The sequence below is a fragment of the Macaca nemestrina genome, chromosome 5 (genome assembly GCF_043159975.1).
Source record: "Macaca nemestrina isolate mMacNem1 chromosome 5, mMacNem.hap1, whole genome shotgun sequence".
Classification (NCBI taxonomy): domain Eukaryota; kingdom Metazoa; phylum Chordata; class Mammalia; order Primates; family Cercopithecidae; genus Macaca; species Macaca nemestrina.
Window position 1 is genome coordinate 26,058,315 of NC_092129.1, and position 21,382 is coordinate 26,079,696.

Genomic DNA, 21,382 nt, shown 5'->3' on the forward strand with positions numbered 1-21,382 from the left:
CAGCTACTCGGGAGGCTGAGGCAGGAGAATGGCGTGAACCTGAGAGGCGGAGCTTGCAGTGAGCTGAGATCCGGCCACTGCACTCCAGCCTGGGAGACAGAGCGAGACTCTGTCTCAAAAAAAAAAAAAAAAAGCCACAGTGCATTAACGCTATGAATATTTTCAAGAATTAGAAACATAAGTGTCTTAAGATTTTCCAAAACTCTGAGGACTTCTGGGGAATTTCCAACATTTGTAGGACGTAAACTCTGTTGCCTCACAAAACTTGGATAATCAATAAAAAATATGCTCTATAGTGAACAGATATTTGAAGCAAAAGTGATGTAAATAGAATTAGATGAGTGATTTGCAAGAAATGTGTGTCTGAAAATATTCTTGCCATGTTAAATAAGATTTGGCCTTATGTTCATCCTTATACACTGAACATTTTAAAAAATGATACTTTAAACAAGTCTTGTGTCCTTTTTTGTTTGTTTTAGTATCCCCCCAAAAACCATAAATACAACCATATGTCAGGGCAAAGCTGTATTGAGGGTTTGGACATACTGCTCTTACTTTTATTTTTACCATTCATTTCTATGTATAGCAAGTAATATGTATTTTTCATCAATGATCAAATTTTGTATATTTTTAGTTGCTTGTGGGCTAGAGGCTTAAAGAATAGAGTACTTTTCCTTTCATGTTGTTCAATGACCACAACGTCAAACATGGATTTGGTGAAAGTCTATCCAGTGATATATATATAGTTTTAATTTCAAATTTATGGTTCTAGGAATTTTTGAGGCTGGCAGAAGCACAGGTAAGCAGAAGCTGATTACTCAAGGAAATGTTTCTCATTTCTTAACTATATAATTTTGAACAAGATGCATAACCTTTGATGCTCAGCCTCAAACTACAAACAAAAATAAAAATTCATTCCTGAAAAGTTGTTGTGATGATTTAATGAGGTATGAGTAAAGCGCATAGAACATGTGGTAAGCCCTTGATAAATGAGAGGCATTAGCTAATGGTTATAGATTCTTTCAAGGGAAATGAACAAAGGGAAAAGTAGTGCTGTCAGAAAAAAAAAATCCAGTACACAGTCATATTCTGAAAGTCAAAATGTTATGTCGGTGTTTGCTGCTTCTACAGAGTGTTAATAAGTAAAACAAGGATATGTCAATTTGTGTAATCACAAGACCACTGAAAACAAGTCGTAGTGTCTTACACTACGTTAAATGTAGTATGTGAGGACTAGAAACAACAGTGTAAATATAAAAAGTAAACAAGGTGAGAAGAGCTTTACTTTTTTTTTCAGAGACAGAGTCTCATTGTGTCACCCAGGCTGGCATACAGTGGCTCAAGGCACAATCACAGTTCGAACTCCTGGGCTTAAGCCATCCTCCTGCCACTTGAGTAGCTAAGACTACAGGTGCACATGCCTGGCTAATTTTTCTTTTTTTTTTAAGAGACAGAATCTCGCTGTGTTGCCCAGATTGGTCTCAAACTCCTGGCCTCAAGAGATTCTCTTGCCTAGGCCTCCCAAAGTTCTGGGATTACAGGCGTCGGCCACCATGCCCAGCCAAGAACTTTAAATTTAGTTCCTATAACAGATAGGCATGTATAGTAAGTCACCTTCAGAATTCTGAGAATTTGGTAAGTAAAAAATCAACCTACAAAAAAGGTTAGAATGTGTCCCACCATAAAGTAGCTGGAAGTATTATTATTACTGTTATTAGAGACAGGGTCTTGCTATGCTAGAGTGTAGCAGTGGCTATTCACAGATGTAATCATAGTGCATTACAGCCTTGAACTCTTGGGGCTTGAGCTATCCTCCTGCCTTAGCCTCCTGAGTAGCTGAGTCTACAGGTGTGTGCCACTGCATCTGGCTAGAAGAAATATTATTAACAGATCAAGGAAAAGAATAGAGAAGGGAAATAAAATTAATTTTCATTAGAAATGTATAATGGCTCCCTTTGTCTATTGAAATAATGACTGCAATCCTTCAGTAGGCCTCAAAGATGTTACATTCGCTGGATCCTGGCTCTTTTGCAGTCTCATCCATCATCATTCCCAGTTCTCTGAGCTATAACTGTTGTAGAGGTTTTCCAGTACCTCCAAAGCTCTGAGTTTCTTCCTACCCATGGTCTTTGCCCTCTGCCCAAATCACATTCCTCCCTATTCACCTAGGTAACTCTTGTTCTTCAATTCCCGGCTAAATCTTGCTTCCTCCTAGATCTTTTCTCTGATTCCCTGGGCTGCCCATTTTATGCTCCCATGGCATCTTGCTCTCTTCTTATCATTATGTGTACTGAATTGTTCAGTGTATTTTATTTACCTAGTATAGCACACTCACAATGAAAACAGAAGCCATTTCTGTCTTACTCTCTGCTGTGTCTCCAGAGTTGAACAGTTTGTGCAGTATAGTACTAACAACAATACCTACCAATTGTCGCCTGCTAATTAATAAATGCAGTTGAAGCAGGTACAACTCTTTGTTTTTTTGTCAGCTATATCTCTGTTAAGGAAATAGATAAATAGGTTGAAATTAGTCATTCACATCATCAAAATTCCTTTCTCTTTTTCTGTGCTTCTCAAACTACATCATTAGTATGTTAGTATTTGCTTTACTACACAACAACCCTGAGACATAAGTACTGGTATCTTCACTTGATGAATAAACTGAGGGTAAGTAAGTTACCCAAAGTGGTCCAGTCAAGGTCTGCATACTCTTAACTACTCCACTCTCAGCTAATAATGACCTTATTGTAGTAGGGACTAGGACCATTAAAGAATGTGAGGCTCTCTTTCCTTTTTTTTCCCTCCCCTCCCCTCCTCTCCCCTCCCGTCCTCTCCCCTCCCCTCCCCTCCCCTCGCTTTGTTTGCTTTGCTTCCCTTCCCTTTCTTTGACCGAGTCTTGCTCTGTTGCCAAGCTGGAGTGCAATGGTGCTCTCGGCTCACTGCAACCTCCACCTCCCAGGTTCAAGCGATTCTTCTGCCTCAGCCTCCTGAGTTAGCTGGGCACACGCCACCACGCCCGGCTAATTTTAGTAGTTTTTGTTTCACCATGTTGCCCAGGATGGTCTTGATCGCCTGACCTTGTGATCCACCTGCCTCAGCCTCCCAAAGTGCTGGGATTACAGGCGTGGGCCACCGCCCCGGCGCTCCCTTCTTTTTTATTCTTCCTTCCCTTCTTGCCCTCCCTCCCACTCTTCCTCTTTCTTTTCTTTTTATTTTCCTCCCTTAGTTGTAAAAGCAAATCCTCTTATCACAAAAATGCAAACAAAAGTAGAGGTATGTAAAAAGCAAAGACCCTTTTCAATCCTCTCCCTAAAGGTAACCAGATTATACATAGATATACCTATAGCTTATAAATTATTTTATTTATATTTATAATAATCTTTCATGTTAAAATATATGGACCTTACTGGCCGGGCGCGGTGGCTCACGCCTATAATCCCAGCACTTTGGGAGGCTGAGGAGGGAGGATCACCTAAGGTCAGTTCGAGACCAGCCTGGCCAAGATGGTGAAACCCTGTCTCTATGAAAAATACAAAATTAGCCGATCGTGGAGGCGCATGCCTGTAATCCCAGCTACTTGGGAGGCTGAGGCAGAAGAATCGCTTGATCCCAGGAGGCGGAGGTTGCAGTGAGCCGAGATCGTACCATTGTACTGCAACTTGGCAACAAGTTGTATATATATATGTGTGTGTGTGTGCATGTGTGTGTGTGTATGTATGTGTATATCTATATATGGACCTTACAAATGGGATTCCATTTGTAATCCCAGCACTTTGGGAGGCTGAGATGGGAGGATTGCTTGAGCTCAGGAGTTCGAGACCAGCTTGGGCAACATAATGAGATACTGTTTCTATAAATTTAAAAAATAAATTAATTAAAAAATTAACAAAAAATATATGGACCTACCTCATTTTTAATGGCTGCATAATATGCCACAGGGTGATTATTCTGTAGTAAACTTATTTATTTATTATTGGACATTTCAAGTTTTTCCTCAGTTTGACATTATTACAAATATTACTGACAATACTTGCACATATCTCAGACATGTCACTGCACTCCATAAACAGCATGTGGCTATCAACATATTGACATTATGTTTGGTTCATGATAGAAAAAATCATTAATATGATGACAGTGATTTGTTCAGAATAATATAAAATTTTGTCTTTCATGATTTCTAAGAATTTTGTTAAGGGAAAATTAAGAGCTCACTCAGAGAGCTCTAATTCATCTGCACTCAGCAATTCCTATTCACTTTCTGCCTAGTTACCTGCTTGATACAAAGATAGGTATTTTTTTTTTTTTTTAACTTGGAGTTTCACTCTCGTTGCCCAGGCTAGAGTGCAATGGCGCTATCTCGGCTCACCACAAACTCTGCCTCCCAGGTTCAAGCGATTCTACTGCCTCAGTCTCCTGAGTAGCTGGGATTACAGGCATATGCTGCCACGCCTGGCTTTTTGTATTTTTAGTGGAGATGGGATTTCTCTATTTTAGTCAGGCTAGTCTCGAACTCCAGACTTCAGGTGATCCGCCCACCTCGGCCTCGCAAAGTGCTGGGATTACAGGCGTGAGCCACCGCGCCCGGACCAAAGGGCTGTAATTTAATGACAAGATAAGTTTTAATATGACAAATTGTATTAGCATGAACATCAAAAAGTAGCTCAGATAGCCTAACTTCTATTTTACTCTATTTTATTCTTTCATAATAAACATGAATCATTCAATTTGTTAATATAGCATATACATATGTCAAATATAGCATATATATGTGTGTATACATGCATTTTAGACAAGGGTCTCACTCTATTGCCCAAGCAAAAGTGCAGTGGTGTGCACCACTTCACCCAGCCAATTTTTAAAGTCTTTTTAGAAACAGAGTCTCACTATATTACCCAGGCTGGTTTCAAACTCCTGGGCTCAAGTGATCCTCCCGCCTCAGCCTCCCATAGTGCTGGGATTACAGGTGTGAGCTATAATATAATGCTCAGCCAGCATATACTTTTTATTTTTTAAAAAATTTTCTTTTCTGGTGATGGGTGGGAGCAGGGAAGCGCAGGAGGGAGGAATTGTATGAGCATATAACTTTTCTAAATAAATTTAACTAAATGATAAATGTAATAAATATCTATTATAGAAAACTTCAAAGAAACTTAAATGTTAACAAAAGACAAGAAGAAAAAAACTCCTTTAATCTGAACATCCAAAGGAAAAAGTGACTATACAGTTTTTTGTTTCAATATTCTTGAATCTATGAATTGTTTTGCCTTTAAATTGAAAATATTAGTGATAGTTTTTATAAGAAAATCGACTTAATCTTTAACATAAGCATTTTTGCATTAATGTAAGCGTTATTTATTTATTTATTTATTTATTTATTTATTTATTTATTTTTGAGACAGAGTCTTGCTCTGTTTCCCAGATTGGAGTGCAGTGACACAGTCTCGGCTCACCGCAACCTTTGCTTCCCGGGTTCAAGCAATTCTCCTGCGTCCGTCTCCTGAAGAGCTGGGATTATAGATGTGCGCCACCACGCCCACCAAATTTTTGTACTTTAGTAGAGATGGGGTTTTCCACGTTGGTCAAGGGGCTTTCAAACTCCTGAACTCAAGCGATCTGCCCACATCCGCCTCCTGAAGTGCTGGGATTACAAGCGTGAGTCACCACGCCCGGCCAACATAAGCATTTTTTTTTCTTTTCTGAGACAGAGTCTCACTCTGTCACCCAGGCTGGAGTGCAGTGGTGCAATTTTGGCTTACTGCAGCCTCCACGTCCTGGGTTCAAGGGATTCTCCTGCCTCAGCCTCCATAGTAGCTGGGATTACAGGCATGCGCCACCACACCCGGCTAATTTTTGTATTTTTAATAGAGACGGGGTTTCACCATGTTGTCCAGGCTGGTTTTGAACTCCTGGTCTCAAGTGATCCACCCTCCTCGGCCTCCCAAAGTGCTGGGATTACAAGTGTGAGCCACCACGCCTAGCTTTTTTTTTTTTTTTTTTTTTTTTTGATGGAGTTTCGCTCTTGTTGCCCAGACTGGAGTGTGATGGTGCGATCTCGGCTCACTGCAACCTCCGCCTTCCGGGTTCAAGTGATTCTCCTGTCTCAGCCTTCCGAGTCACTGGGATTACAGGCCACCAAGCCTGGCTAATTTTGTATTTTTTTTAGAGACGGGTTTCTCCATGTTGGTCAGGCTGGTCTCGAACTCCCGACCTCAGGCAATCTGCTCGCCTTGGCCTCCTAAAGTGCTGGGATTACAGGCGTGAGCCACTGCACCCGACCAACATAAGCATTTTTTAAATGTCACTTGGAACAACAAAGCAAGACCCTAACTACAGAAAAAAAAAAAAAAAATTTAGGTGCAGTGGCATGCCTCTAGCACCAGCTACTCAGGAGGCTGAGGCAGGAGGATCCCTTGAGCCCAGGTGTTCGAGGTTGCAATCAATGACCTTTGAACATGCCATTGTACTCCAGCCAGGGTGACAGAGCAAGACCCCATCTCGAGAAAATAAATAAATAAATAAAAATGTCATTGGGCATTTGTGCCATTATTTATCCAATCATTCTATTGTTAAATATTTAGTTTGTTTTGAATTTTGTGCTATTATAGGTGACACTTGATGAACAACTTTGTTCATTTATTTAATTTAATTTTTTTAGGTTAAATTCTAAGAATTAGAATCAAAGTTTTGAACAGTTTAAAGACTCTTTAGAACCTAACAAGAATTATATTTAGTACTCTAAAAAAAATTCCTGTTTTGTATGTGAAAACTCTCATATTTAAATTTACATTTATTTAGTTAATAGTTATATTAATATGTATGTAAACATGTATGTGCTATTTTTTTTCACTTAAAATGCCTATGACCATTGCCTCTTATTCTTTTGTGGTGTTGATGATTTTACGAGCTCTTTTTTTTTTTTTTTTTTTTGAGACCGAGTCTCGCTGTGTCTCCCAGGCTGGAGTGCAGTGGCGTGATCTCGGCTCACTGCAAGCTCCGCCTCCCGGGTTCACGCCATTCTCCCGCCTCAGCCTCCCAAGTAGCTGAGACTACAGGCGCCCGCCACCACGCCCAGCTAGTTTTTTGTATTTTTAGTAGAGACGGGGTTTCACCATGTTAGCCAGGATAGTCTCGATCTCCTGACCTCGTGATCCACCCGCCTCGGCCTCCCAAAGTGCTGGGATTACAGGCTTGAGCCACCGCACCCGGCCTACGAGCTCTTTTTTATAAAAATGTTAACTATGTTTTGGGGTTTTTTTTTGCTATGACTCTTTTTCTAGCTTATTATGTAATTTTAAGTTTTAAAACATTTGCGTTTTTGATATGAAATTTCTGAAATTTCTGTGGCCAAAATTCTTGATCTTTACTTTCAAAATTACAAGTTTTCATCTTTCTTTCACCCAGGGATTTGATATTTAACCACAATATTTTAGCTGTTCATTATATGCTTTTGTTTTTATTTCACATTTGACTTTTTGTTATCTTTGTGTCTTCAGAGTACAGTGTACGTTAAGACATACATAGATTTTCTTCTCAGTAGTTGACCAATTGCCTCAATACTCCTTTCTTTCCTACAACAGTTCTTTATTAAGATGAAAACTGGCTGGGCGCGGTGGCTCAAGCCTGTAATCCCAGCACTTTGGGAGGCCGAGACGGGCGGATCACGAGGTTAGGAGATGGAGACCATCCTGGCTAACAGTGAAACCCCGTCTCTACTAAAAAGTGCAAAAAACTAGCAGGGCGAGGTGGCGGGCGCCTGTAGTCCCGGCTACTCGGGAGGCTGAGGCAGGAGAATGGCGTAAAACCCGGGAGGCGGAGCTTGCAGTGAGCTGAGATCCGGCCACTGCACTCCAGCCTGGGTGACAGAGCGAGACTCCGTCTCAGGAAAAAAAAAAAACAGATGAAAACTAACTGCCCTGGTTAGTTCTATGGTGAATATTCTCCATACAAAGGATACAAATGGAATGATGAGTAACATATTTACCAAGTTGTCAGGCCCCAAGAGCAAGGGAGGGTTGAAGCCAGTGTTGTGTACATGAGGCAGACCCCTACCTGGGAAGGTGAAGAGGGGACTGTGCAGGAAGGGGAGTACAGCATGCGCTCACAAAGAGGTCAGTTGTGGAATGGGAACGGTCAACTCTGAAGCTATGGGGCTTGGAGAGAGCCTCAGCTGTTGTATGAAAGAGTGAAAGCAGATGCAGCAGTTTTCAAATCAAGTTCCATGGAGGCATTTTAGGGGCTTTCCTGGGAAAGCATGAAGAGCTGGAAGAGGTTTACAGCCCTCTCCTCTCTTTCCACCAGAAATATAAACGCTTTTTCTTTCTGTTTCAACATGAGATTTTATTTGAAAACATGGTTTCAGTGTTTTTGTAATAACTTATTTATTGCAGACATTTTTAAGTACATGAAAGTAGCAAGAATAATAATGCATTCTCATTCTTCACCAATGATAATTTTGCCTTTCTTATTTCTTCTCTTTCCGTTTTTCTATTTTATTTTATTTTATTTTATTACGATAGATGGGCAGTACAGCAGAGAAGGGGCTGTCTGCCTGTTTTTCCTTTTTAATCTGGAATATTTTAACACAAATCCCAGACATCTAGTCATTTCACTTGTAAATAATCTAGTATGTTTCTTTGCCGGAGAATGACATCTTGTTTTTAAAAATATAATTTTCATGCCTTTATCTCACCTAACAAAATTTACAATAATTATTATTATTAACAATAATTCCTAGCCCAGGCACGTTGACTCATGCCTGTAATCCCAGCACTTTGGGAGGTCAAGATGACAGAGTAGCTTAAACCCAGGAATTCAAGATCAGCCTGGGCAACATAGCAAGACCCTGTCTCTCCAAAAAGTTAAAAAAATTAGCTGGGCATGGTGACGAGTACCTACAGTCCCACCTACTCAGGAGGCTGAGGTGGGGGATTGCTTGAGCCTGGGAGGTTGAGGCTGCAGTGAGCTGTGATTGTGCCACTGCACTCCAGCCTAGGCAATGAAGTTTGTTTTTGTTTTTAAAAATGTTTTGTTTTGTTTCCAAACAAAAACAAAAATAAACAATAATTCTTTAATATCACCTAAGTCCATATAAAGATTTTTCTGATAGCTCAGGAGTATCTTTTCATAATGGATTTGTTTGTCTCTGAGACGAAACAAAGTCCATATATTACATTTTGTTGTGTTTTTTAGTCTCTTCCAACCCTTTTTATGATACTAATTTTTTTAGCCAATGCAGTTTTTTGAATTGTCCATCTGTTTCTCATTGATTTGTGATGCTTCCTATAGTATAATTTACATATAATAGAGTCAGTTCTGGTCCATCAAATCTGTTTCATTGAACTGTGTCTAGTATTATGTTATAATGGCCTCATAAAAGTTATTTAGTTTTAGTGGAGACGGGGGCGACAGAGCGAGACTCCATCTCAGAAAAAAAAAAAAACAGTTATTTTAATTTCAGAATAGGTTTCGTTATCTAGAAGAGAAGAGGAGGTTTCAGTATTTATTTATTATCTAAATAGGTTTATTATCTAGAAGGGCATTAATCTACCATTTTAACATCAGTTTGTAAAGATGTTCTTATTTGTTCTTCTAGATGCTCCCTTAGGTTCTTTTCACCTTCTAAGAAGACAAATAATGTTTCTAAATCCAAATTTTGGAGTCACAGGGTCTCGTCAAACATAAAAGACTTAGGCAAACCAGTTATTTCTGGAGTAATGTATTATTTCCCTGCCTTCTCCACATCAAAATTTCTAAAAGCAAATCCAGAAACCAAATCTACTCAATACTTTCACTTATGTCAAAAGTTAATTCAAGGAAAGAAATTACTTTTTTTTTTTTTTTTGAGACGGAGTCTCGCTCTGTCGCCCAGGCTGGAGTGCAGTGGCGCGATCTCGGCTCACTGCAAGCTCCGCCTCCCGGGTTCACGCCATTCTCCTGCCTCAGCCTCCCGAGTAGCTGGGACTACAGGCGCCCACAACCGCGCCCGGCTAATTTTTTGTATTTTTAGTAGAGACGGGGTTTCACCGTGGTCTCGATCTCCTGACCTTGTGATCCGCCCGCCTCGGCCTCCCAAAGCGCTGGGATTACAGGCGTGAGCCACCGCGCCCGGCCAGAAATTACTTTATAGTAAACCACTGGGACATAAAGCAAAATAAAATAAATACTGTGAAGGAGAATTGCACTTCCGTGATTTGAGCAACAGATGACAACACTTTCCTCTGCTGGCTTTTGAATCCAATCCAGGGGAAAAGTGAGAAGATGTGAAGCTAGAGATAAAAATCCTTATGAAATCAAGGTAAGAGTTCAAAAACATATTATTGATTTAGAAATCTTGATCAAGAAGGAAGAGAATAGGAAGGAAAGGTGAGGAGTTAATCTTAGGCATTTTTATTCATGCCATAAAAAATTATTTCCTTTGAGATTCAGCCCCATTGCAGAAAGAACTTGAGACGACCAATGATTTTAGTTTCATGCTCTACCGTGACATGCTAAGTTCATGATTTATTGAAATTTGTACATACCGTGTGGATGAAATTTCTAGCTTTTGCAATTTGCTTAACTTGTTTATAGTAAGAGGTATAACAGGTTTTGACATCTCAGGTTGTTTAGGGGTAACTGGCTGATTTCTCAACTCAGGGTAGAACACTGTGTATCAAAGTGAAAAGGAAATTAAAGACAAATTAGCTGGATTTTCTGGGGATACTGAAATGTGGGAGTCCAAGGTATAGGCCTCAAAAAACACAACTAACAATCTTCTACTGGCAAACATCTTGCATGTTAGGTCAACTGAATAACGAAGACTAACAGGACATCAGATCATTAGATACATTCTGGAGTTATTTTTTAATTTGTTTTTATTTTTATTATCATTTAAAAATAATTTTTTGCAGAGAGGGGCTGTCACTATGTTGTTCAGGCTGATCTGGGCCATCTTCCTTTGCCTCCCAAAGTGCTGAGATTGCAAGTGTGCACCAACATGCCTGGTTGGAGCTGTCTCTGCAGCAAAGAGTGAGAACTTCCTGGATAGGGTCATATTATAAAAGCTAGCACCATCATTTTGCTCAGTTGCTAATAAAGGCTTGTGTTTTCTCATACTTTACAAAAGTATTGGCAGCTCTCAGTTCACAAATGTGCTAATACAAGTATCTTCTGCATGGTCTGATTGCACACCATCTCCTCAGGCCACCCATTGTCCTGGAATCAAACACCTGGAGGATAGTGCCTCCTGACATCTTGGTGGGAAGTGGTGGTGGTGGTGATGGTTAGGTGCTGACTCTTTTCCATCAACTCTTTTCTTCCTCCTAACTTTACCTCTTGTATTCTCTTTATAACAATGCTGTTGATTTTTGTTCAGACATAATTCCACTTTGCAGTTTAACTATTAACCCTCTACTTAAGAATTGCCCAGGCCAGCATGGTGGTTCACGCCTGTAATCCCAGCATTTTGGGAAGCCCAGGTGGGTGGATCACGAGGTCAGGAGTTCGAGACCATCCTGGCTAACATGGTGAAACCCCGTCTCTACTAAACATACAAAAAAAAAATTAGCCGGGTGTGGTGGCAGGCACCTGTAGTCCCAGCTACTTGGGAGGCTGAGGCAGGAGAATGGCATGAACCTGGGAGGCAGAGCTTGCAGTGAGCCAAGATCACGCCACTGTACTCCAGCCTGGGCGACAGAGCGAGACTCTGTCTCGAAAAAAAAAAGAAAAGAAAAATTGTTGCCACCACCATAGTAATAGTCCCATGTTTGTGAGCACATGGGAAACAAATATCAAGCATATTATACCTATTTACTATCATTGCACCTGTTCTTTTTTCTTCCACTCTTTTTCTGTCACCTCTCGCTTTAATTGAGCATTTTATGTAATTCAATTTTCTCTCTTCTCTTAGCATATCAATTATACTTCTTCTTAAACAACTTTTAGTGGTTGCTCTAGAGTTTGCAATATACATTTACGACTAACCTAAATCCATCTTCAAGTAACACTATAAACAGTTGGGCATGGTGGCTCACGCCTAAAATCCCAGAACTTTGGGAGGCCAAAGCAGGAATATTGCTTGAGGCCAGGAGTTCAAGACCTGCCTGAGCAAAACAGCCAGGTCCCATGTCTACAAAAAATAAAAAATAAATGAATAAAAATTAGCCAAGTGTGGTGGTATGCGCCTGTTGTCCTAGCTACTCGGGAGGTAGAGGTGGGAGGATTGCTTGAGCCCAGGAGTTCAAGGTTGCAGTAAGCCATGATCATGCTACTGCACTTCTAGCCTGGGCAACAGAGCAAGACCTTTGTTGCTAAAAACAAAACAAACACAAAAAAACGGCCGGGCGCGGTGGCTCACGCCTGTTATCCCAGCACTTTGGGAGGCTAAGGAGGGCAGATCACGAGGTCAGGAGATTGAGACCATCCTGGCTAACACAGAGAGATCTCGTCTCTACCAAAAATACAAAAAATTAGCCGGACATGGTGGCAGGTGCCTGTAGTCCCAGCTACTCGGAAGGCTGTGGCAGGAGAATGGCGTGAACCCAGGAGGCGGAGGTTGCAGTGAGCAGAGTCGCACCACTGCACTCCAGCCTGGTTGACAGAGCAAGAATCTGTCTCAAAAAAAAAAATAAAAAAAAAATTGATTTCCTTTCTCAAAAATTATTTTGCAATGATAATATGTTGACTCTATAATAAGAAAAATTTAGCCAGGCATGGTGGCTTGTGCTTGTAATCCCAGCACTTTGGGAGGTTGAGGCGGGCCAATTGTTTGAGCTTAGGAGTTTGAGACCATTCTGGACAACACAGTGAGACCTCATCTCTACAAAAAATAAGCAAAACATTGTAGTTGTGTACAGTGGTGCACACCTGTAGTCCCAGCTACTTGGGAGGCTGAGGTGGGAGTTTCACTGGAGCCCAGGAGGTGAAGGCTTCAGTGAGCTGAGATTGTGCCGTTGCACTCCAGCCACTGCAACAGAGCGAGACCCTGTCTCAAAAAACAAACAAAAAACAAGGAAAAGAAAAAAATCATTAGTTTAAATTTTGTTGAATTTTATTTTGAAATAACTTGAAACCTTGGAAAAGTTGCAAGTACAAAGAATTTCAATATACCTCATATCCCAGTTCACCAACTGTTAACATTTGCCATGTTTCTTTTATCATTTTCTCTGAAACAGCAGAACAATTTATATACACACAAACACAGGCATATTGTATGTGTATTTTTTCTGAAACATGTGAGAGTAAGTTAATATCATGTCCTTTTACTTCATATTTAAAGTGGATTTGTTTGCTTATTTGTTTGCTTATTTATTGAAAGAATGCCACATTACTTAGGTGTCCTCTCACACTATCTTGAGGACTGTACAGTATCAGCATAACTTATCACTGGGTGCTGTTAACCTTGATCACTTGCTAAATATAGTGTCTGCCAGGTCTCTCTCTATTGTAAAGCTACTATTTTTTTCCTTTTCCATACTCTGTTCTTTGACACTGAATCACTAAGTCCAGTCCACACTCAAGGAGAGAAGTGATTAATTTCCGTCTCCTGGAGGGAGAATAGCTGCATATATTATTTGGAATTTAAAAAAAAATTTTCATTGTAACTATAATAAATCTGATTTGAAGGAGAAGATTCATTGTTTGGAAATTTGCAATTGTTCTTTAAACATTATTTTTCTTGATTGCTAATTTTATGTAAGAAACATTCGTCTCTGACTCATCAAATCAATCACAGTAAATAAATAACAAGTGCCTTACAAGACTTAAGACCATATATAATTACAAGTTAAGCATCCCAAATCTGAAAAATTCAAAATCTAAAATTTCCAAAATCAGAAACTTTGTTCGTTGTTTTGTTTTGTTTTTGAGACAGAGTCTTGCTCTTGTCCCCCAGGTTGGAGTGCAAAGGCACGATCTTGGCACACTGCAACCTCCACCTCCCAAGTTCAAGCAATTCTCCTGCCTTAGCCTCCAGAGTAGCTGGAGTTACAGACGCCCACCACCACGCCCAGCTAATTTTTGTATTTTTAGTAGAAATGGGGTTTCACCATGTTGGCCAGGCTGGTCTCAAACTCCTGACCTCATGATCTGCCCACCTCAGCCTCCCAAAATGCTGGGATTACAGACATGAGGTACCACGCACGGCCTCAAAATTGGAAACTTTAAAAAATAAAACATTTAATGTACTAGTCTTTTAGATGCATGACCTCTGTATTACAACTGAGTCATTAATCTTGTAGATTCATCAGTATTAACTGGTTTGCTTTTATGGTGCTCCCTCAGTCCTTTCTGCAGAGGTTCAAGAGAAAGATCTTTTGAGAAATGTGCAAGTTTTTTTTTATATATGTATGAAAACTTTATTCACTCCGTTAACTTTTTCATCATTCGCAATGTTTATCTTCTTAAGATTAGCAGTAATTGGGCCAGACAGGGTGGCTCAAGCCTGTAATCGCAGCAATTTGGGAGGCCCAGGTGGGTGGATCACAAGGTCAGGAGTTCGAGACCAGCCTGGCCAACATGATGAAACCCCGTTTCTATTAAAAAAAATACAAAAATTAGCTGGACACAGTGGTGCGTTCTGTACTCCCAGCTACTCGGGAGGCTGAGGCAGGAGAATCGCATGAACCTGGCAAGTGGAGGTTGCAGTGAACCGAGGTCGTGCCACTGCACTCCAGTCTGGGCAACAGAGTGAGACTCTGTCTCAAAAAAAAAAAAAAAAAAAAAAAAAAAGGATTAGTGCTAACTGGTTTTACTTTCTTTTTAGCCTTAAAGTGGTTTTTTTTTTTTTTTTTTTGGCTGTCTATGTGAATACAGTGAATACATTCCTATACTTCTGCCCACTTAATTTGTTCTTGGCCACTGTCTTTGATACTCATGTATAGCCACCCAAACTCCAGATGACACCATCTACACACACTGGAAATATGAAACTTTTTGAGGGCCAACATGTTGCTCAAAGGAAATTGCTCACTGGAGCACTTTGAATTTCAATTTTCAGATTAGGGATACTGAACCGATAAGTATAATACAAATATTCCAAAATCTGAAAATATTTGAAATCCCAAACACTTCCGGTCCAAAGTATTTCAGATGAGGGATACTGAACCTGTATAAGCTGTTCATCTAAGATATATTAGATATGCCTTCTTCTTATCAAATTGCTCCATTAAACTATAATAAGGATAAATCAATGGCATACTATGAATTTCTTCAGGCTTATTTGATTTTGTTTTAAACAAAGATTGCAATTTTTATTCTGTATAATATAAAACCTTATACAGGCCAGGCACGGTGGCTCGCACTGGTAATCCCAGCTCTTTGGGAGGCCCAGGTAGGCGAATCAGTTGAGGTCAGGAGTTTGAGACCAGCCTGGCCAACAGGGTGAAACCCCGTCTCTACTAAAAATAGAAAAATTAGCCAGGTGTGGTGACAGGCACCTATAATCCCAGCTACTCAGGAGGCTCAGGCATGAGAATTGCTTGAACCTGGGAAGCGGAGGTTGCAGTGAGCTGAGATCGCGCCATTGCACTATAGCCTGGGTGACAGAGCGAGATTCTCTTTCAAAATAAATAAATACATGAATAAATAAACCCATATACATAGATTTGACATATAGGTTTTGTCCCACGCGTCCATGTGAAGAGACCACCAAACAGACTGTGTGTGAGCAACAAGGCTGTTTATTTCACCTGGGTGCAGGTGGGCTGAGTCCGAAAAAGGAATCAGCAAAGGGTGGTGGGATTATCATTCATTCTTACAGGTTTTGGGATAGGCAGCGGATCTCACAAAGTACATTCTCAAGGGTGGGGAGAATTACAAAGGACCTTCTTTTTTTTTTTTTTTTTTTTTTTTTTTTGAGACGGAGTCTTGCTTTGTCACCCAGGCTAGAGTGCAGTGGCCGGATCTCAGCTCACTGCAAGCTCCGCCTCCCAGGTTCACGCCATTCTCCTGGCTCAGCCTCCCGCGTAGCTGGGACTACAGGCGCCCGCCACCTCGCCCTGCTAGTTTTTTGTATGTTTTAGTAGAGACGGCGTTTCACCATGTTAGCCAGGATGGTCTCGATCTCCTGACCTCGTGATCCGCCTGTCTCGGCCTCCCAAAGTGCTGGGATTACAGGCTTGAGCCACCGTGCCCGGCCTAAGGACCTTCTTAAGAGTGGAGGAGATTACAAAGTACATTGATCAGTTAGGGTAGGGCAGAAACAAATTACAATGGTGGAATGTCATCAGTTAAGGCTGTTTTCACTTCTGTAGATATTCAGTTGCTTTAGGCCATCTGGATGTGTACATGCAGGTCACTGGGGATATGATGGCTTAGCTTGGGCTCAGAGGCCTGACATTCCTGTCTTCTTATATTAATAATAAAACAAAATAGTAGTGAAGTGTTGGGGCAGCGAAAAAATTTTGGGGTGGTATGGAGAGATAATGGGCGATGTTTCTCAGGGCTGCTTCGAGCGGGATTGGGGCGGCGTGGGAACCTACAGTGGGAGAGATTCAACTGAAGAAGGCTTTTGGGGTAAGGGGTGATATCGTGGGGTTGTTAGAAGGAGCATTTGTCATATAGAATTATTGGTGATGGCCTGGATGCAGTTTTGTATGAATTGAGAAACTAAACGAAAGACACAAGATCTGAATAAAAAGAGGAGAAAAATAGGTATTAAAGGACTTAAGAATTGGGAGGACCCAGGAGGGAGGACCCAGGACATCCAATTAGAGAGCGCCCAAGGGGGTTCAACATTATTGTTTGCTTGGTTGGCGAGTTTTTGGGCTCTATCCTTGAGTTTTTTTTATGTTGTCATATACCAGGCCAGATTGATTTAGGTAAAAACAACACTCTTCATTTGAAAATATACAATGTCCTCCTTTTTCAGCAGTGAGTAAATCGAGGCCTTGGCGATTCTGGAGGACAACTGCAGCTAAAGAGTCAACCTGGGCTTGGAGAACAGATAAAGTCCGTGATATATCTGTAATGCTAGCAGAGAAGTCATTAGAGAGGCTGCGGAATGTTGCGGCAGTGGTTGATATGCGTGCTATTCCAGTTCCAAGTGCAATAGTGGAGGCAGAAAGTCCTAGACACACAAATAAAGGGATTAGTGGGATGACTTTTTTGTCGTGTTGGTGTCAAGAGGGGGAACAGGCAGTTGTTCGTTCCCATCTGCAAACTGGATTTTGGGGGTAAGGAAGACTAGAGTACATGTGCCCGTACAGTTGGCAGGTAGGCACGTGTAGGTGGAAGACCCACATAAAAAGAAAAGGCCTTTTGTCAGGCAGAATTGGAAATGTAAAGGAAAAGGTGAGAAGGTGTACTGAAAGAGGATCCTACACCCAAAATCCTAGAGATCCAGCAAGGGCAGCAGCCATTGGCGATTGTAATGGGGATTGATGGTACAACTGTGTAGTGGGAGGGGTTCGTCTTTCATGGTGTATGAGAAAGCGCATAGTGTCTACAAGTAACCTTTCACTGCTATTCATGGGGCAGGGTACAAGCAAGCAAGAAGAGGGGCCAGGAGGAGACTCAGATGAGCAGGGGGAGGGTAGCCAAGGATGGAGTAAGATGCAGGGCAGGTGCCTTCCTAAACAATAGTGACTGCCAATGTTTTTTAGTTTGTCAGTAATGATAAAGGGCTTATCCGTAATGTGAAGCTGGAATGTCCCTGTCTGTTTGGTAGTGTGTGTGGCTGGGTTCTGGAGATAAAGAGTAAAGGAACATTTGGACAGTAGAAAGTTGCCTAAAGGGATTTCAGTAGGCTGTTGTTGGGAGATGCATAAAGGAGCAACAACAGGGATAGTTGTTTGTGTGGTTAGGGGTCCAAATATGGGGAGGAGGGGTGGAATTGACATAAGGAGAAAGGTGCCGTAGGTAGTGCGGAGAAGTGTGGCAGCTTATTGGTGTGAAATGCCTGGGGAGTTCTCACCAAATCTGTCTAGAAAGCAAAGAAGTTCCTCAGGTGGGTGAAGATGAGGGCTATTAAAGGAGGTTCTGAGGTGCAGGGAGATGGGAGAGGTAGCCCAGTTGGCCTGTAGAGCGGGGATGGCTGTGTAAAAGCAGGGAGAAAGGGAAACGCGTAACCAATTCTTTGCTAGAGAAGGATTGGAGGCAGTGAGGAGAGAGTGGGTGAGATTGATAGTATGCTGGAGGTAACTAGGGAGAGGTGGAGGGTGGCATAAGAATGGGAATGAGGATAAGAGTGAGTATAAAAGTAAAGAGTAGAACTTCATCAGGGTGGAAGTATTGGAGGGTGCCCTGCCATCAAAGATCATCTATCCACTCCAGGAGGGAGTCAAAAGTGGCAGTTTGGGGACAGCACCAGGAGATATCAGCTGTGATGTCTTGGAGAAACAATGTAAACCAGCGGTGTAAACAAGAGCAGGTCATTTATGAGTAGTTGAGAATGGTGAATAGGAGTATGACTAGGCAGAAGATAGTAGGGGTGACAGCATAAAGCCCTGTTGCAAAGAGTAGGGTAAGGATGGATAGACCTAATAGAATGAAGGGATGTATTGGGCTCATAAGCATTATTATTGTTCTTCAGAAATGCGAGTGAGTTTAAGGGAAGTAGAAGAGAGTACTTGCAACTTCCAGGAGAAAGAGGAGATATCAGGCTGGCTGTCCGACAGACACAGCTTTATCCTGTAACAGTGAACCCAACAGGGAGGGTCCTGCAGGCAGACTGCGGTTGGAGTATACTATAGATGACTAAGTAGGGTCTGGTTCATCGAGGTTATAGAGTTTGAAGGGTCAGATTCTGTTTTTGTTTGTTTGTTTTTTGTTTTTTTGAGGCAGAGTCTCGCTCTGTCACCCAGGCTGGAGTGCAGTGGCGCCATCTTGGCTCACTGCAATCTCCACCTCCCAGGTTCAGGCCATTCTGCTGCCTCAGCCTCCCAAGTAGCTGGGACTACAGGCGCCTGCCACCGCGCCCGGCTAATTTTTTCCTATGTTTAGTAGAGATGGGGTTTCATCATGTTAGCCAGGATGGTCTTGATCTCCTGACCTCATGATCCACCCGCCTCAGCCTCCCAAAGTGCTGGGATTACAGGCGTGAGTCACCGCATCCAGTCTGAAGGGTCAGATTCTTAACAAGAACTGATCGTCCAGCTAGGGTATCTTCATATGGCTGGGAATCTGGAGTAGGCAAGAGAAGATTAGCAGCCTGGTGAATTTCCTGTCTAGCCTGCTGGAGGATTGGAAGATAGTCGCCTAGAGGGCTGGTGTCTGGGACGAGGTTGGGGCCGAGTAAGAAAGTGCGACCATATAAAAGTTCAAATGGACTGTACCCTGTAGCATCTCGAAGACAGGCTTTAATTCTGAGAAGAGCAAGAGGTAAAAGTACTATGCAGTCCTTTTTAAGTTGGAGGCTGAACTTGGTGAGGTGTCTCTTTAAAAGATCATTACTCCCATCTACCTTTCCTGAAGACTGAGGACGGTAAACGGTATGAAGGTTCCACTGAATACCAAGAGCCTGAGAAACTGCTTGGGTGATTTGACTAGTAAAGGCCGGTCCATTATCGGACTGCATAGAGGTTGAAGGCCAAACCGAGGAATTATGTCTGACCAAAGGGAAGAAATGACGCGGTGGCCTTCTCAGACCCCGTGGGAAAGGCCTCTGCCCATCCAGTGAAAGTGTCTACCCAGACCAAGAGGTATTTTAGTTTTCTGACTCCGGGGCATGTGAGTAAAGTCAATTTGCCTTTGATCCTTGGAAAGCACGTGTCAGTAAAACAGTTGCTTTGCCTCCTTTGGGCCCAGAACCGTCTCCTGGAAAATACTTGAATATCTCACAGGAATGTGAAACATAACATGTTCAGGATGAAACTAACCATATTCCCCCCAAATCTGCTTCTTAGCAGGGGTCCTTTAGGAAAGGCACCACTATCTACTTAATGGGTGAGTACAATTTTAGTCCTTAATATTTGCCTTGTCATTACTTCATAACATGTAGATGTACGGTTTTGAGGATACATATATATATTTGTGGAGTAGAATGTAAAAAATAGCATATTTTATTAATTAAATTAAACAAAATTTATACTTTTTTTTTTAAAAAACAAATTCTACTTGAAAGGTTAACGTAGGACCAAAAATAAAGTTTGTAAGTGGTACCTGGAAAAAATGTGTGCTACTCCAAACACGTGGAAATTAGAGAAATAAGATGGACCCTGAGAGAAAAACTAATAAAATCCACAATATTGAATGAGGTTAGTTATCTGTGGGAGTAACACAGCTTACGTTTCTAATTAAGGAAGTTGGAAACACCCAAAACTCTAACAAAGCATTCTGAGTGTCTCACTGGAATGTTTATTAAATTCAAACCAAACTGATTGTAAAATGTAGGGAAAGGATCAAACTGAAAAGAGATATTTAGCTAGAAAACAAAAAACTAAATTGCAATGAGTCAGGTATTGACATGTATATCTGTGAAAGTCTTGAGGAAGGTGTCTCATCCCTTTGGTGCAAATGTAGGCTTCAGACTCTTGGAACTTAGTGTCATTAAATATTTCAATCATATAATTGACTTCCCATTTATATTCCACAGTCTAATCATAAACTAAATTTTGATGGAGACCAGCCTACATGAAGAGTATAGCTATGCCTCATGAATTTACTGTTTCCAAAATATAAATAAATACACCAATACACTGGCCTTGAAGTTATAGCTCAGTCTCTTCGAGTTACCTTAACTTGAATATAGTCATCTATGACTTCTGAATTTCCAATTTATTTATAACTTCTAAGATTTAACTCTAGAATATGAAGGTCTAATTAATGTAATGCTACTCCTTTGTAGAGAGATTTCTTTTACTTAGAAATCCTTATATTTTGTGTCATTGATAAACTTTCAACCAGTGTTTTGCTGGCAACTCTGGAAATAAATATTTGCAATTACATATTACTGAATTGATTTTTTCTTTGCCATTTCTATAAGAACAGCATCTTTCATGTTTAACTTCTATGAGTATTAAAGCTTAACACTATATCAGGATAGTAACTGTATTTATGCTCTCAGCATTATTACTCATCTGGTAACTATGCCAATTCATCTCGCCCACCATTGTGCTTTACCGGGATGATCTCATTCCATTCCAACATTCAACATGAATTTCAGGATGAGAATGAAGCCCAAACATGATTTCAAACACATCCTTCTGTCGGATTCTAGTCTCCTGACTCTTTTCGACATTTCATCTCATATTTTTCATTATTGATTTTTCAAAATTGGAAAACAAATTTAAATTTTTCTTCTTAAATATATTAACCTTTAATGATCACAACTATCAAAGCCATAATCAAAATCATTATTTTTATTTTTTTATTAATTTTTCTATTTTTTTGAGATAATTTCACTCTGTGAGTCAGGCTGGAGTACAATGGCGAGATCTGGGCTCATGGCAACCTCTGCCTTCCA